The 18,291-nt window shown below is 46.1% G+C and overlaps 1 protein-coding gene across 1 annotated transcript in view; it reads right to left on the reverse strand.

Moving 5' to 3' along the window:
- GRIA3 (glutamate ionotropic receptor AMPA type subunit 3) overlaps nt 1-18,291 on the reverse strand; it is a 170,454-nt gene that overhangs the window by 9,961 nt on the left and 142,202 nt on the right.

Here is an 18,291-nt window from a genome sequence, read left to right on the forward strand (position 1 = left end):
ATTGACTTGCTTGGTAGAAATACCAGCCATGTAACAATCCCTTCAGAGCTCTTGCTTTTGAAGAAGTATTTCCATAGCGTTATGGCGCAAAGAGGGAACTTGGCATGGACATGCCTGATCAGCTGCCCTTTGTCCATGCGGCAGTGCCAGAAACCGGAAGACCTAGTCTTCCATGTTCCGGTGTAAGCATGAGTGCCAGACAGCTGATCGGGGCGTGTGCATACATGGCAGTAACCAGAAGACTGCACTGGAAAACATTTTTTCTCCCAACGCACAAAGAAATTAGCTGACAGTTTTGCAGGCTTGTTTATTCTCAGGTTTAGGGGCAATATACCCTGAATAGATATAGATGTACCGCACTAGAACTGTGCAAATATTCCCAATCATAGTCACAATGTCATGATAGAGTCGAGGTGGCGCAGTAGGTAGAGTGCAGTACTGCAGGCCACTTCAGCTGACTGCTATCTGCAGTTCAGCGGTTCAAATCTCACCGGCTCAGGGTTGACTCAGCCTTCCATCCTTCCGAGGTGGGTAAAATGAGGACCAGGATTGTTGGGGGCGATATGCTGACTCTGTAAACCGCTTAGAGAGGGCTGAAAGCCCAAGAAGCGGTATATAAGTCTAACTGCTATTGCTATTGCTATGATATCCTGCTCCCACTGAGAAGGGGTTTAAAGAAGTACTGAGGACAAGGGACTTGAATCTTTCAAAAAGTGTAACCACAAATCCTGGAAACGATTGCCTCCCTGATGTCAACCCTGAAGCTGACCTGACCAGGGCCATTTTGAAGCGTCAGTGTTGCCACACTCGAGCTGAGGGTTAAGGGGAGTGGAAGGAATAGAGATAGAGATGGTAGCCAAAACAAAATACTTTCTCCTGGGAACCAAGGATATTCCCACAGGTGGTGAAAAAGAGGAGGAGTGAAGTTACCAAGCAACTGGACTGAACCTGATTGGACCATGCGACGGATTGTTTGGGGAAGGGAGAAAACTTTTCATTAGGTGGAAACTGCGGAAACATTCAGAGTCGGTTCTCAACAGTCTGTGCCAACACAATATATCCAATAAACCCTGACACCTGAATCCACTCTATCAATTCTGTCACTTTAGGTCACAGAATCCTCCCCTGAAGCAAAGCTGGAAACTTTTGGATCTGCTCTAAGTCACGGGGTTTTCTGAACATCTAAAAGAATCCAAGAATCTGCAGTACACTGTTTGAACCCGCAGCAGTCCAGTGGTGTCAATTCCCTTTTGAAGCTTCATGCAGTTTGTTATTACTCAACCACAGTTCGCTTAGCAAGCACCAATTGATAGGCCGATATGGTTTCCAACTTCCTACGCTGAACCGAATTGGGAGAAATATGGAAAAATGCAGAGGCAGATCAATAACAAACCAAACCGGCTGTTTTACTTCGACCAACAATAAGCTATGTTTACTTATTCTGCTCAAGGAATCTCAACCCCGAGATTAGAAATCCAGAGACAAGGCTGCCTATCTTGTCTAACCATCTCCTTGAGCAGCCCAGCTGCCTACCATATGCTACCATCACTTGGAAAATATTCAGCAGCAGCCTTGCGTGAAATGAAATGAGGTGCACCCTCCTTTTCCTTCAGGCCGATCTGATATGCTTTGCTATCCAAACTGAAACAGTAAATGAGGCCTCCCCCAACAATATTAAATACACAGCATTTGAGGCTAGTCAAGAAGAGGATGATTCTTGCTAGCGAAGAAACATCTCCCTCTCCCCGCTGAAAACTAATATGGAATTAGGAATTGAAATAGAGAAGGGCTGTTCTCTTCGCCCGTCTTGAGGTTGCCTTTTATAACTTACTATCTGAGTGTTACAAAGGTGCTTTTTTCAGGAGGCAACTGGACCTTCTCTTGAAGACGTTTTGCTTCTCATCCAAGAACCATTAGGATGGACACCCTTGGAATGGTGTGGGAGTAGGAATGGATTTCCAGAGAGAAACAATTGCAGACTACAGGAACCAGGAGTGCCACTCAGGTGACCCCGAGGAAAACAGAGAAACCTCCAAGGGCTTCAAGGACCTTCTAAAAGGATGCAAAGGACCAGCTGTCTGCAAGGAGTATCTATCCTTCCATTCCCCATTATCCTGCCAGAGCTGAAGAAGCTTCTTGGATGAGAAGCGAAACATCTTCAAAAGAGGAAAAAAAACAAGAAAGTCCAGTTGCTTCCTGAAAAAGTCCCTTCGGGACAACCACGACCTGGATGACTGAGAATCTCTACAGACTCTTCCATTGCAGAACTGGAAAACAATCCCAGCTTGTAGCTTTTAGGAATAGTTTTGGATAGAACAGAATATTTGTGGTTCAAGGGTTGAATGGAGGGGGTCTCTGGTTTAGGTTTAGGTTTATTAGATTTATATGCCGCCCTTCTCCCAAGGACTCAGGGCGGCGTACAACATTAAAAGAAACACATAATACAAAAGTTAAAAAAAAATAGAATATCCCAAACCCAATTAAAATTGACAATGACATTTTTTTAAAAAAATTCAAATTAAAATTAACAGTGATCAATAATTTATTTTGTTTTGTTCAGGCCAGGATGGCTTGCTGGAAAAGCCAACTTTTTAGGGCGCATCGGAAGGACCGGAGGTCAGGGATTATACGAAGCTCCGGGGCAGCTCATTCCAGAGGGAAGGTGCTCCCGCAGAGAAGGCTCTCCCCCTGGGGGTCGCTAGCCGACACTGTCTGGCCGACGGCACCCTGAGGAGGCCAACTCTGTGGGATCACACTGGATGATGGGAGGCTACCGGTGGCAGTAGGTGGTCTCGCAGGTACCCTGGGCCTAAGCCATGGAGTGCCTTAAAGGTCATAATTAGTACCTTGAATCGCACCCGGAAGACGACCGGCAACCAGTGCAGGCTGCCTAAAAGGGGGGGGGGTGTAACATGGGAGCACCTAGGTGCCCCCATGATAACCCACGCAGCCGCATTTTGGACCAGTTGAAGCTTCTGGGTGCTCTTCAAGGGCAACCCCCTCTGATGCTCTCTGAGCTCGGTGGTTTCCTTGCAGACCTTACACCACCAAACTAGGGAGCATCTTCAGTACCGCTGAAAGAAAACCACCGAGCTCAGAAAGCACAAAGCATCCCACAGGGTAGTTTCAGTATAATTCAAATCTAGAGGCGACATCAACTGTCTGCAAGTAATTAACACTTTGCTTTAAAAAAGAAAGACATTGCAGGGTCCCGATGTAGTGGCATGTGGGAATGACCTTGTAGATACGAAGAAAACCTACGGACTAGATCTGTGATGGCAAATCTATGGCACGTGTGCCCGAAGTGCCACGAGGAGCCCTGTCGCCTGGCACGTACGGTGTCGCCCGATCCTCTTCTGGGTTTCTGGCACGTATGGACACATGATGATCAGCGGGCCTTTGTGCATGCGGCAGTGCCAGAAACTGGAAGGTCTGATTGTGAAGTTCCCAGAAGATGACCTAATTAATTTATGAGCCTCGAGACAAAGTTCAAAAGAAATCCAATCGTGTATTAGAATCAACGTTCTGGTGTGGACTCCTCTGGAGCCAAAACTGCTTTCGCTTAATTGCGTTTGAACCTTACCCCTGTATCCCCTCCCTTCTGTCCTGCATCATAACTTATATTCTCCAACTAGGCTGTAGTTCGGCGGTTCAAATCTCACCGGCTCAAGGTTGACTCAGCCTTCCATCCTTCCGAGGTGGGTGAAATGAGGACCCAGACTGTGGGGGCGATATGCTGCCTTTGTAAACCGCTTAGAAAGGGCTGAAAGCCCTATGAAGCAGTATATAAGTCTAACTGCTATTGCTATTGCTATTGAAGAGAGTTGATAATGGGCTTAGACCATCCTTGCTTTGATCTCGTTGTTTTAAGAAGTAGAAAGTTAAGGAAAACAGAAACGATTGATTCAGAAAAGTTCTCAAGTAACATCCTAAGGTGCCTTTTGCTTCCAGGGTTGAAACATGCTGAATTTTGTTATATATATTTTTTCTTTTTTCTTCCTTTTTTTTAAAAAAAAATCCTCTCCATCTTTGACAGTTATATCAGAGCCAGGTTCCAATGCAGCCTTTTGCAGTCTGTTTCTTCTCCATTTGCTATGGCATTGCTGAACCAACTTCAAAACATTATTTCATGAAAGACTTTGTACCGGCAGGAGAGCCTCCGAAAGGGCTTTTCGCCCCCTCTGGTCTAGGCTTGTGAACTTTCTGGGTGCGCCTGGCTGTTCTTACCTTCTGTTGTGGCCCCTCCAGCAGCCGAATCAGAGGAGGAGGCGTGGGAATCAGGATCAGCATCAAGGCAACCTGAGAACTCCGAGGGGAAAGAGGGAATGGAGCTGTCAGAGACAGAGAGAGAGAGAGAGAGACCGAGACAGAGACAGAGGCAGAGTCTGGGCTGTCCGTCAGCCCTCAGATGGAGAGTCAACAGCACCAGTGGGTGGTGAGGAGAAGGAGGAACAGCTTCATCCAGTGCCTGATGTGTGGATGCGCAGAAGGCAGAGGAGAGGAGAGCAGTGGAAATCTATGGGCCGATCCTTGGGACGGAAGAGCCACCACTGCTAGCAAAGCCCCACCCTAGCTCTGGGGATAAAAGGCAGGGGGCAGAGATGAATAGGTGTGGCACAACTATTTAGCTCCCTGCCAGACAGACTTGTTAGCCTGCAGTGAGAGAGAAACTTTTTGCCGGGGCTGTCGGCGCTCCAGTAAAGAAATCATTGCTTCAACTACAGAGGGTTCGTAGTGGTTAGGGAGCTGGGTCAGAACACCTTCTTCCTTTCGTTTTGCTCTCAATCAAGCACAAGGAAAAAACAACCCTATTCCCCCCCCCCCGCATTCTTCCTGAGTGGTGGGGAGCAGCAACCTTGAGGAGATGATCTGAAGTTGCATCGAGGTGCTAACATTGGATGACACTCGGATGCCCTGCGTCTTTATGAAACAGATGTTGTTTTGTCTTCCCATCCTTTCTGGGATAGGAGGGGAGGATTCTGAAGGCAAACATGGGCTGCTGATGCCTTATTCTCTTCCTTTTCACCAGCGGAGGTTTTCAAAGTCAGAAGCTGAATGCAGTCATTCACCAGCCATTCAACCCCCAACCCCATCCCCGAAAGACGAAATCTCAATCTGTCTGCTGACTTTTCAGTCGAAGGGCGTAGAGCTTCGTATCTGCGAGATTTCTCGTTGGTGTTTTTCTTAATGTAAGAAAAATGAACCATTGAAGAGTTTCATTTCCTTGATGAGTTACGAACGGCAGCATCTTTCTAAATAGTTCTGTTCCATTTTGCATCCAGTTATTTGTTCCAGCAATGAGATTCCTTCTTTGCGATGGAATGCATTTTTTCTTTTGTTTTCTTTCCCAGGTGTAAATTTAGCTTTTGAATTTCTCCTGGTCCATAAAGCCTTTGATGTTCTCCTAGTCATGGCAAATGGAGTGTCAATGGACTAGGGATTTTTTTTTGGGGGGGTGCATACATTTAAATTCTTAGGGATGCGGTGGCTCAGCGCTAAGATGCTGGAGGTGGCTGGTGAGGAAGAGGAGGAACAGCTGGGCCCAGTGCCTGATGCGCTGATGCACAGAAGGCAGAGGAGAGGAGAGCAGTAGAAATCTATGGGCCGATCCATGAGACAAAACGGTCAGCAGTTTGGCGGTTCGAATCCCTAGCGCCGCATAACGGAGTGAGCTCCCGTGACTTGTCTCAGCTTCTGCCAACCTAGCAGTTGGAAAGCACGTAAAAAATGCAAGTAGGAAAAATAGGAACCACCTTTGGTGGGAAGGTAACAGTGTTCCGTGCACCTTCGACCATGACTAGGGAGACGTCTTCGGACAGCACTGGCTCTCCAGATTTGAAACGGAGATGAGTACCACCCCCTAGAGCGCCAATGACCAGCTGCCTGCAAGGAATATATATCCTTCCATTTCCCACTATCCTCTCAGAGCTGAAGAAGCTTCTTGAATGACAAGTGAAACCTCTTCAAAGAAAAAAAAACCAGAAACTCCAGTTGTCTCCTGAAAAAACACCTTTGGGGACAACCATGACCTGGATGATGGAGAATCTCTACAGAGTTTCAAGGTTTTATAAATCTTTCGCCCACCCATCCACCCCGCTTAAAGGTTTCAGTAAACCCACACATGTCTTATCAGGAAATCTGAGTTTCACTTTTCTCAGTCGAATTTACTTATGGCGCAAAGAGGGAACTTCACAGACCTTGCTCTTGAGCAAACAATATTGCCTTTGATGAGATCCAACAAGGTTTGTTTGAAGGCTGTAATATAGCAGGTTTTCTTTTGTTGTTTGTGTGGATGTGTGTTATTTCAGTCAAGAAAAGGGACGTTAAACCATTTAAACATTCCATCTACCAATTGACCTTCGTCTGCGGCATTCCATAATCTCCCTCTCTCAGGGGGAAAAAAAACACCTTTATCAAAAGAACACAAAAATCCCTCGTACAATTTGACTGGTGTTGATACAAAGGAAAAGACAGAATTACGATTGCACTCAATTGCTTTCTGTGCAATTAAGGTAAAGAGGGCTATAAGCTGGCAGATAGACAATGATTCTTCAGCCTCTTTTGATACTGTAAAATTTCTGACTTTGGACTCTCTACTGTACAGCAAAAAAAAAAAAAATCTTGCAGGTAAGAACTTTTTCAACTGCCCGAGAGAAAAGGAGGAAACACTGACGTGGAAAAAGAAAAACTATTGGCCAGGTGCATACGACCAGGTGTGCATCCATTATTCATGATTGCTCAGAAAAAGCTTTTTTTCCTGGAATAGAAGAAAAGGTTAACTCCTCTTAGGAATGACAGTTTGCCAGATGGTGAGGAACTTCTGTAGATGTTCTGACCCAGCTCCCCAAACACGACAAATCTTCTGAAGATTCCTTTATTAGGAGTGCCAGCAGCCTCAGTAAAAAGTTTCTCTCGTAGGCTTACAAGTCTGTCTGGCCAGAAGATGAATAGTTGTCTGCCACATCTATTCATCTCTGCCCCATGCCTTTGATCCCCAGAGCTAGGGTGGGGCTTTGCTAGCAGCGGTGGCTCATCTGTCCCATGGATCGGCCCATAGATTTCCACTGCTCTCCTCTCCTCTGCCTTCTGTGCATCAGCGAATCAGGCACCGGCCCCAGCTCTTCCTCCTCTTCCTCACCAGCCACCTCCAGACCTGGGGGCTGCTGACTCTCCATCTGAGGTCGGCCAGCTGCATTTCCTCTTCCCCCTCGGAGTTCCCAGGCTGCCTCCGATGCAGAGCCCTCCTCCGAGCCTTCCCCAGACTCCAGGACTGGCCCATGTTCCTCCCCAACCTCCTCACTGTCTGAATCTGCTGCCAGCTCTACTGGCCACTGGCGGGCCACAACAAGAACAAACAAGCTTCAGAGAGCACCAAGGTGCTTTGTTTTCAAGAAGCAACTGGACTTTCTTTGAAGACTTTTTGCTCTTCATCCAAGAAGCTTCTTCAGCTTTGAGCTTCCTGGATGAGAAACGAAATGTCTTTGAAGAAAAACCAGAAAGTCCAGTTCCCTCTCGAAAGCAGCACCATTGGGTCTGCAAGAGAACAACCAACATTCAGAGAGTACCAACTCCTAATTTATCCACTTATTATGGAATGTATATCTTGCTTTGCATACAGGCAAGCACTTTTAAGTCAAAAGCCACTAGCCGTATTATGCCTTTTTTGTACCAAGGTGTTTTCTAAACACACTTTCCTGGCTCTCTGAATCATACAGATGACCTGATTACTCCTAAAAGGTTCCTCTTGTGTCCCAGTTTATCCTTTTGCATAAGTGACATTTGATTTGGCCAAGCAATTTTTTAATTATTTTTTTATTTCAATCTCTCCTCCGGTGCCTAATATGCTCCAGGGAGAATGTTCTTTAATCTGCCTGAATGAGTGAATATTTTTTAGATACAGGCAGACAACTATTTTAAATCTCAATCTCTCTCTCTCTCTCTCTCTCTCTCTCTCTCTCTCTCTCTCTCTCTTTCCCTCCCTCCCTCTCTCTCTCTCTCACACACACACTGCCTTTGTTACATTTGTGTTGCATTTGTGCTAACAAATAAATAAAGGGAGACTAGTATAGATCTATTTCAAGCTATTTATTTTTGCTGATTTTATCTGTGGTGCCTTTGAGGTAAGGGCATACATCACCCTTACATCAAAGGCACCACAGATAAAATCAGCAAAATTCTCCACAAACACAATAGCAAGATAGCCTTCAACACTGACCAAAAAATAGCCAACATCTTAAGAAACCCCAAAGACAAAATCCAGCTAGAAAACCAAGGAGTCTAGGAAATACCATGGAAAATCTGCCCTGCAACATACATAGGACAAAGTAACAGGAGAATAAATGCACACATCACAGAACACAAGAACGCAGTAAGAAAAAAAAGAAAAAAAACTTCCTCCCTTTTACAGCACCTTAAAGCTACAGGACATGAAATTAATTTTGAAGGAACCAAATTAATCTCCAAAACTGAACACTTCAACAAGAGAATAATTATGGAAGCCATTGAAATAGAGAAACACCCCCACAACATGAATAAACGTGACAATACCTCCCGCCTACCAGAATCTGAAAACAAGCCCTAGTCAACAAATGAGCCCCACCCACCACCCAGGCCATTACAACATAAAACAACAACGGACACACAGCCAGCACCAATCAGCACCAAATCTACCAATCATGATACAACCACACAGCCAATCAATCCACTTACTGAAACAAAGCCAGCACTCCACACACACACACCAAGATTTATAGAAATATGGCAGCTCCGACCACACTTTACTTACACAAACACCAAGCCGAAAACACCAGCCTGAAGATGGCAAGTGAGACCTCGCCGAAACATTGCCAAGACAATCTCAATCTTTACACGGGAAAAGACCCGAATACAACAAGACCAGCATGTATGTATGTATGTATGTATGTATGTATGTATGTATGTGTATGTGTGTGTGTGTGTGTATGTATGTATGTATGTATGTATGTATGTATGTATGTATTGTGTCACAACCCCTGGTATGCCCAAATATGGGAGGGAGCATACTCCTTCTCTTTTCTGTCTTTCGGCTCACCCTAGGAGCCATACTGGCAGAAAGCCAATTTTTTATGTGCCTTTATTACATTTGTGTTGTATTTGTGCTGATAAATAAGTCTCCCTTTATTTATTTATCAGCACAAATGCAACACACACACACACACTCACACACACACATGATTCATCTCAATAAACTCCAGCTTCACCGCAGCAAGGTTAATATGAATGATTAAATTCTCCCCAGGGGGAGTTTAACCAACTCAGAGAACTTAGACGAAGTTGCCACTTGGTAAAATTGTTACTCATTTTTCGTTCTCAAGTGCCCAATTCATGCAAAGCCAACACTTTTAACAGAATAACAGAGTTGGAAGGGACCCTTGGTGGCCTTCTAGTTGAACCCAATGGACATCCAATCTCTTCTTTAAAACCTCCAATGTTGGAGTGTTGAACCACAACGTCTGGAAGCAAGTCATTCCACTGATCAATTGGTTGATTAATTGAAAAATTAATCAACCAATTGATCAGTGGAATGACTTGCTTAGCACAGTGATGCGAACCTTTTTGGCAACAAGTGCCTAAACCAGAATGAGCATACATGCCCACCAGAGTGCTGGAAGCCCAAAGAGCAGCTGACCGGCCCACGCATGCCTGTTTTTGGCCATTTTGGGCCGTTTTTTGCTGGTTTTTTGAGGCCAATTTTGGGGATGTTTTCAGGCCATTTCGGGGCCATTTTTTTACCCCCCAAATAGCCTGAAAACAGCCTGAAAATGCCCCCGAATGGCCTGAAAACATCCCCAAAAGGTCTTAAAACATCCTGAAAAATGGCCTGAAAAATGACCCAGAAAATGCCTCCAAAATGACCCTAAAATGGCCTGAAAACGGTGCCAAAACCAGCCTTGTTTTTGGGCATTTGGGGCTGTTTTTTGGGGATGTTTCCAGGCCATTTCCCTGTGAAGATCAGCTGGCCAGCACGCATGAGTGCTCCGGAAACCAGAAGAGCAGCTGGCGATGGCACATGTGCCCACAGAGAGGGCTCTGCCTGCCACCTCTGGCATACCTGCCATAGGTTTGCCATCATGGACCTAGCACATTCAACACATCTGGAACAGGGCTGGGTTTCTGCCGGCATTACTGCTGGTTTGGTGCACACAAAAATAAATGGAAATTGTTCTGCGCATGTGCCGAATCTAAAATCAAGATGGCAGTGCTGTAAGAGAACTGGTTTGGGGGCATAGCAGGCCTGGGTCGCTTCCGGTTCCAGAGACCCAGGCTGCCAAACCACGACTGGTTCGGCCAAACCAGTCCGAACCAGTAGGAATCCACCACTGAACTGGAAGGAAATCCACCACTGAACTGGAAGGAAACTTTCCTACATACAAAACTCTGCGGCAATAAATAAAATCCGAATAGCTGAAGCTCAGACCTTCTCCATGCAAGGAGGGGTTGTATGACACTGTTATGGTCGGCACACTCCCCCCCCCCAAATGGGGAGTGAGAACCTGGCCCCTCAGAAGCCCAAGGAGACAACAGCACAAATAATTCTTCTTCCACACGTAGAAGCTTCGGGATTCTTCTCCCCATCAGAATCCTCAAACCTTGCAGCTCACCAGCCCGTCACTTTATTATTGCCAATACTCCACAACGATGCAGAGTGGGTGGAAATATGTGGGTTATGAATTGCTTATTTAAGGTCACAAGAAGAACTTGACATAAAGGGTTTGTGTAGGTAGGTGCGACGTTACAAAATGCCAAGCGAGAAAGATCGGGGAGGATAAAACCAAACACCAAGATACGGAATTCCTTCTATGGACAGGATGGATGAAAATACCCCACATACATTCAGCCCTATTTACCGCCTGTCGCGGGGAAGGATGGAGGAAAATTAGGATGCGGCTATACAGGTAGAACTTGACTTACAACCATCCGTTCAAAGGTAACAACAGCATTTGGGGGGGGGGGGAGTGAATTATTTTCACGCTTATGACCGTTGCCGAGTCCCTGTGGCCAAGTGATCAAAATCTTGGCAACCGGCTTATATTTTATGACGGTTCGCAGTCACCTCTTGCGACCGTCTGACAAGCAAAGTCAATGGGGAAGTCAATGGACTCACTTAACAACTGTGGAGACACAAGTGGTGAAACGGGGCGAATCTCACTGAAACAACTCGTCTTCCTCGACAAACAGAAATCAGGGGCTCGATTGTGGTTGCCAACTGAGGGCTGCCCATAAAAGGATAAGGATGTCCTTTTCATCAGGGTTTCGCTGCTGTACGTTGCTATCATCATGGAGAAGACACATGGTTGTGGCTGTGTCGGCCACCGGCCCTTCCAGCAGCCGAATCGTAGGAGGAGGAGGAGGTGTGGGAGGTCAGGGTCAGCATCAAGGCAGCTCCGAGGGGGAAGAGGGAATGGAGCTGTCGGAGAGAGAGACAGAGCCTGGGCCGTCCATCAGTCTTCAGCTAAAGAGTCAGCAGCCCCCAGGTCTGGAGGTGGCTGATGAGGAAGAGGAGGAACAGCTGGGCCCAGTGTCTGACACACGGATGCACAGAAGGAGGAGAGGAGAGCAGTGGAAATCCATGGGCTGGTCCTGGGGACGGAAGAGCCTCTACTGCTAGCGAAGCCCCACCCTAGCTCTGGGGATCAAAGGCAAGAGGTGGAGATGAATAGATGTGGCAGACAACTATTTATATTCCATTCAGATGGACTTGTTTAGCCTGAGAGGGGAACTTTTTGCCGAGGCTGCCGACGTTCCCAATAAAGGAATTTTTGAGTTAACTTCAGAGGGTTTGTTATGTTTGGGGAGCTGGGTCAGAACACACATAGCTCAGAATTGAGTTATTGGGTTCTTGGTGTTTGTCATCTTGTAGACATTTCATCACCAAGCTAGGTGGCATCATCAGTGTAGGGCAAGTGACGTGTTTTTTTTTTTTAAATCTACTTTTTAACTGAACTTTCGCATCAGACTGTGGACACCAGCTCAAAATACCACAAACAGAAGGACAGCACGAAACCAGTTAAGTAAAAGCAGAGACATAAATAGCTCAGCATCCTACGATCCAGGTATTATGGCCTTCAATTTGCATTTGACTGAGTCATCTTGGCCGGTGGGAACCGCTTGCAAGAGCTCTAGCTCCAAAATAGCTGGAAGATCCCACGGCATGTATGCCTGCAAGATTATTATGCACATGAGAATTTCTATGTAATCTTGCATTGTTCCTCCAGAAAAAAAAAGACTTGAAATGGCTGGCTAAGTTACTGTCTCTCTGTCCGAGAGTTATTCCTCCTAGGATGAACAGTTTTCACTGAGAAAAAGAATAAAAAAGAAAGAAAAATCTAACCTTCCTCGCCTAAAAAAATATCTCTCTTGAATATTTGCAACGGAGCTCTGAGCTCCCAAACTAAGGATTGGGAATTAATGCTTTTGATGTCAGGGATGTGAAGATATTAAAGGTAAAGATTCCCCTTGCCCATATGTGCTAGTCGTTCCTGACTCTAGGGGGCGGTGCTGATCTCTGTTTCAAAGACAAAGAGCCAGCGCTGTCCAAAGACATTTCCGGGGTCATGTGGCCGGCAGGACTAAACGCCGATGGCACACGGAGCGCTGTTCCCTTCCCACCAAAGGTGGTTCCTATTTTTCTACTTGCATTTTTTACCTGCTTTTGAACTGCTAGGTTGGCAGAAGCTGGGACAAGGCACGGGAGCTCACTCCGTTATGCGGTGCTAGGGATTCGAACCGCCGAGCTGCCAATCTTTCTGATTGATAAGCTCAACGATAAGAACCAAGGTGGCGCAGTGGTTAAATGCAGCACTGCAGGCTACTTCAGCTGACTGCAGTTCTGCAGTTCGGCTGTTCAGATCTCACCGGCTCAGGGTTGACTCAGCCTTCCATCCTTCCGAGGTGGGTAAAATGAGGACCCGGATTGTTGTTGGGGGCAATATGCTGACTCTGTAAACCGCTTAGAGAGGGCTGAAAGCCCTATGAAGCCCCTATGAAGCGGTATATGTCTAACTGCTATTGCTATTGCTATTAGCCCCTGAACCACTTTATCCCTGTGTTACTTAAAGATTGGGAATGAATGCTTTAGAAGTCAGGGATATGAAGACATGATAGCAAAGGAAACGATACCAAGTCACACCTAGCTAACTGAAGCTACCTTGAGCAAAAGCTACAGGCACCATTCAAAGAGGAACATGAATGCTTTGCGATCCATTGAGAGAGCAGAAGAGATGGGACCCTGTTTTTTTTTAAATGATTTACAGGAGACAGTAAATACAAAGGAAAGAAGAGATGCCATCCACCTCCCTACACAACTGTAATGTGCCGCTCCGAAGCTTTTGATGAGACTAGAAATGGCCTGACCCATATTGCATTCCCAGGGGAGACAGTGTGGATGATTTGAGCTTTAAGACTGGAAATGAGGCTGTCCATTCTTAAAAGCAGCTTTGCGTGGCCAGAACAACAACAACAAAAAAAGCAAAGCCAGGAAGAGCAATCTGGAGTGATGGAATCAGGAGAGAAAAGTCCTTATTTCCCTTTTCACTTTATCGCGGTGGGCAAATGATATCTGTTTGCCAACAGACATCGGATTAGGCATGAACGACGTCTGTAGACCACGGGAAAAAAATCACCTGCCCCCCCCCAAAAGAATAAAAAGACCTCTCCACCAGCAATCAGCACCCAGATCAGCATAGATTAACTCCAAGGTTATCATCAGACAGCAATCAAGTGTAGGAAGTTAGCACCTCCCCTCTTCTAGAAGAATGAAATATTCTATGAAATATTAGGTAAAGGTTCCTTTCACCCATATGTGCTAGTCGTTCCCAACTCTAGGGGGCAATGCACATCTCCGTTTCAAAGCCGAAGAGCCAGCGCTCTCCGAGGACGTCTCCGGGATCATGTGGCCGGCATGACTAAACACCAAAGACGCATGGAACGCTGTTACCTTCCCACCAAAGGTGGTTTCTACTTTTCTACTTGCATTTTTACGTACTTTTGAACTGCTAGGTTGGCAAAAAGCTGGGACAAGTAACGGGAGCTCACTCCATTACGCGGCGCTAGGGATTTGAACCGCCCAACTGCCGACCTTTCTGATCGACAAACTCACCGTCTTAACCCCTTCTAGGAAATATTAAAAAGACAGAATGTTATATTTCCCTGGATGAGAAATGGAGAAACATGTTTTTAAGGCAGGAAGCAGATTCATTGTTAATAGCCCCCACCCTCCTCAATAGCCCACAGCAGATGCACTGAAGAGATAAAGAGATAGCTAGGTCTATTCATAGGCAAATGCCCTCACCCAAGATCCAACAAAGGTAGAATTAACCCTCTACCACAATCCCACCACATGGCACCTGAGAAGATGACATCACCCAGCAAGGCTCAACCAAGCCTGGGGCTCAGGACAGCCTACAGAGTTGCCCCTGCACGGCCCCATGGGAGTCTGGCAACCAATCAGAATGCAAGCTCAAATTCAAAATCCTAGAGAGGGCATAAAACCAGAGCACTCTCCGCAACTCTTCCCCTTTTTCCCCAGGACCTCAAACCATGTGGTCCTGTCCAGCATCAATAAACCTTCTTTCCAAGCAACTTCCAGGAATCCAGTGACTTTTTCCCCACTTGGAAATGAAAACAGAACAGAGGTGGGTTCTTACCAGTTCACACCTATTCAGTAGAACCGGTTCGTCAAACCTACCGAACCGGTTAGAAGAAGTTCCACCAGTGGACCCGGAAAGCAGGCCACACCTACAGAAGAGGTTCCAAACATTTTTTGAAACCCACCACTGACACACACACACACACACACACACACACACACACACAGACAGACAGACTGACAGAGAGAGAGAGAGAGAAAGAGAAAGAAAGGAAGAAATAAATAAAGAAAAAAGAAAGAAAAAGAGTGAGAGAGAGATGAAAGAAAAAAAGAAAAAAGGGACAGAGAGACAAAAGGAAGGAAAGAGAGAGAGAGAGAGAACACGTGGCCAGCAAGCCACTCCCACCAGGTCACATAGCCAGCAAGCCACTCCCACAAAGGAGGCCACACCCACAGAATAGGTTCCAAATTTTTTTGAAACCCACCACTGAACCAGAAGGACATTTCTTCCAACACAAGTAAAGAATACCCCAAACAAGAAACTGCCAATGAAGCCAACAGCCCAACCAAAGAATCTCTTAAGACTGCCCCCGTACACACACACACACACACACCATCACTGACAGGCAAGGCAGAAGCACATAAACTGATAGCAAACTGCACTCCTTACTAGCGCTGATGATGTTACCTAGTTTGGCTAATGCAACATCTGCAAGAAAACAAGGAAGACCAGAGAGCACCAAGGGACCCCTTACAAGGCAAAGATTCCCCTTGAACATATGTGCTAGTCGTTCCCGACTCTAGGGGGCGGTGCTCATCTCCGTTTCAAAGCTGAAGAGGCAGCGCTATCCAAAGACGTCTCCATGGTCATATGGCCATATGGCCCGCATGACTAAATGCCGAAGGCGCACGGAACGCTGTTCCCTTCCCACCAAAGGTGGTTCCTATTTTTCTACTTGCCTTTTGACGTGCTTTCGAACTGCTAGGGTGGCAGAAGCTGGGACAAGTCACGGGAGCTCACTCCGTTACGCGGCACTAGGGATTCGAACCACTGAACCGCTGACCTTTCTGATCGACAAGCTCAGCGTCTTAGCCACTGAGCCGCCGTGTCCCTAAAACGCGACACCCCCTCCCCCCATACATCGAATGAATTTAATTTTCTTATTTTCACTGAAGGAGCAAGGAAAAAAGGCCTACTTTCAATGGTTCCGGAGCACTTCTGCTTGCCACCGAAATCATCCAGGCAAAGATTGTAAAATCAGGTGTGACTCCCTTCATAATCGCTTTGCTTAGCGATGGAAATTAGGCCCCAGCTGTCTTCGTAAGTCAAGGACTACTGGCATAGAGGAAGGGACAAGCCAGCTGGAAGTAAGTTTTGCTTAGCTGCATAGGATCCACTACCTCAAAGATTAAGCTAGAAAGACGATTTCTTTGAGTGCCAATGGATACCGATATTCCCTTTTTCTCCCACTTGGGTTTCCGTCCTAGCAAACAGAAGAAGGAAATTACATGCATCTTCCTTGGTTTTAATCACGTTACACTTTTTGTAGTTATCCAAATATGATTAAAGGAAACGATTACCCAGCTTGCTGATGAAAGTCTCTTTATGAGGAGACCCACGCGGGGACCAAGTTAACTTCCTCGCGCAGTTTTATTGCTATCAATAATTTTGCCGTAAGTAGGGTACTTAACTATAGAAAGTGCTTACACTTTTTTTTTTCTTAGCAGGTGGGGGAAAAAAAGGGAAGTTGGTTCTTATTTCTTTTTTCTTTCTCCCCCCTCCCCCGTTGCAATCTTCAAAAAAATTAACGGGGTCTTTTGTGGCATTAACTTTCAACGGGTGGTATTAATTCTATTAAGGGTCTTTTTATGCCAGCGGGGTGTTCAGATTGGACAAGAAATGGGGAAAGTTACATGTCGGTGAACTACAGACCCAAACTTTGGGGCTCCTGGGTGTGCTGTTGTTTGGCCCACCTGTGAGGCAGAGAAGAATTACCATCTTTTTCAGCATATAAGATGCACCGGAGTATAAGACGCAGCAAGGTTTTGAAGAGGAAAATTTAAAAAAGTGTTTGCACTCTGCAATCCTTCCAAAAATGGCCCGTTTTCCGTGAAAATGGGCCCATTCCCCCCTCCAAAAAAGGCATGAATAGCCTTTAGGGAGCTTGCAGAGTATTCCTGGGGGGTGAAGGAGCCAAAAACAAGCTAAAAACGACCAGTTTTTTGCAAAAACGGACCTGTTTTTCGTAAAAAAAAAGGGGGCATGATAGCCTTTAGAAAGCTTATAGAGTGCTCCTGGGGGCTGGAGGTGTGTGTGTGTGTGTGTGGGGGGGTAAAATTGAGCAAAAACAGGCCTTTTCTGCTCATTTCTGCTCTCCCCAGCCCCCAGGAGCTGTCTGAAAGCTTCGTACAAGCTATGCACGGCCATTTTGGTGAAGGGGCGAGGTTTCGGGAGATTTAAAAAAATGCTGTATTCTGTGTATAAGACGCACCCAGATATTCAGCCTCTTTTTTGAGGTAAATAGATACCTATCAGCCCTTTTGCTGAGGTTGCTGAACATTTTAAGGGCTGGGTGGCACAATAATTAGAATGCAGCATTACAGGCTAACTCTGCCCACAGTCAGGAGTTTGATCCTGACTGGCTTAAGGTTGACTCAGCTTTCTGTCCTTCCGAGGTGGGTAAAAAGAGAACCCAGATTGTCGGGGGACAATATGCTGACTCTGTAAACCACTTAGAGAGGGCTGTAAAAGCACTGTGAAGCCGTATATAAGTCTATAGGCTACTGCTATTGCTAACTCTGCCCACTGTCAGGAGTTCGATCCTGACCGACTCAAGGTTGACTCAGCTTTCTGTCCTTCCGAGGTGGGTAAAAAGAGAACCCAGATTGTCGGGGGACAATATGCTGACTCTGTAAACCACTTAGAGAGGGCTGTAAAAGCACTGTGAAGCCGTATATAAGTCTATAGGCTACTGCTATTGCTAACTCTGCCCACTGTCAGGAGTTCGATCCTGACCGACTCAAGGTTGACTCAGCTTTCTGTCCTTCCGAGGTGGGTAAAAAGAGAACCCAGATTGTCGGGGGACAATATGCTGACTCTGTAAACCGCTTAGAGACGGCTGTCAAACACTATGAAGCGGCCTATAAGTCTAAGTGCTATTGCTATTGTCATTCCAGTCCATATTGCGGGTCCCATCCAGTCAAGGCCAACCCAGTAGGGCCAAAGTTCTCCCTGTTAGTTCAATAAAAGAGAGGAGGAAGAAGAGGAGAGTGTCCGATTGGAAGAAGCTACAAGGCAAGTGAGGGACCCGACTTTGACGGGTTCAGGACAAGGTCTCCGTCACCAAAGTTCTTTGTGTCCCCACCCCGATGCGTCAAATAACAGCTTTGCCGATTACTCTTGACTAAGGTACCCGATTGTGGTGACATTGAGGCTGACCTTGGAGTCACCGCCCCCGCTGCCGCACTCTCCTTTGTCGTACCACCATTTGTTTTTCAATTTGTCCAACAGGCCTTGCTCATTCAGTTTTAATACTGCCAGGTTTACAGCATTTCTTGAAACGATAAAACATAACTCGTAAGAATAATGCAGCGACGCTCGGTTAAAAGGTGTTTCAAACGCAGAAAGGAAAGGAGCAGGAGGACAAATTGTGCCAGAAAGAAGA

This window comes from Thamnophis elegans, chromosome 12, assembly GCF_009769535.1.
Source record: "Thamnophis elegans isolate rThaEle1 chromosome 12, rThaEle1.pri, whole genome shotgun sequence".
Lineage (NCBI taxonomy): Eukaryota > Metazoa > Chordata > Lepidosauria > Squamata > Colubridae > Thamnophis > Thamnophis elegans.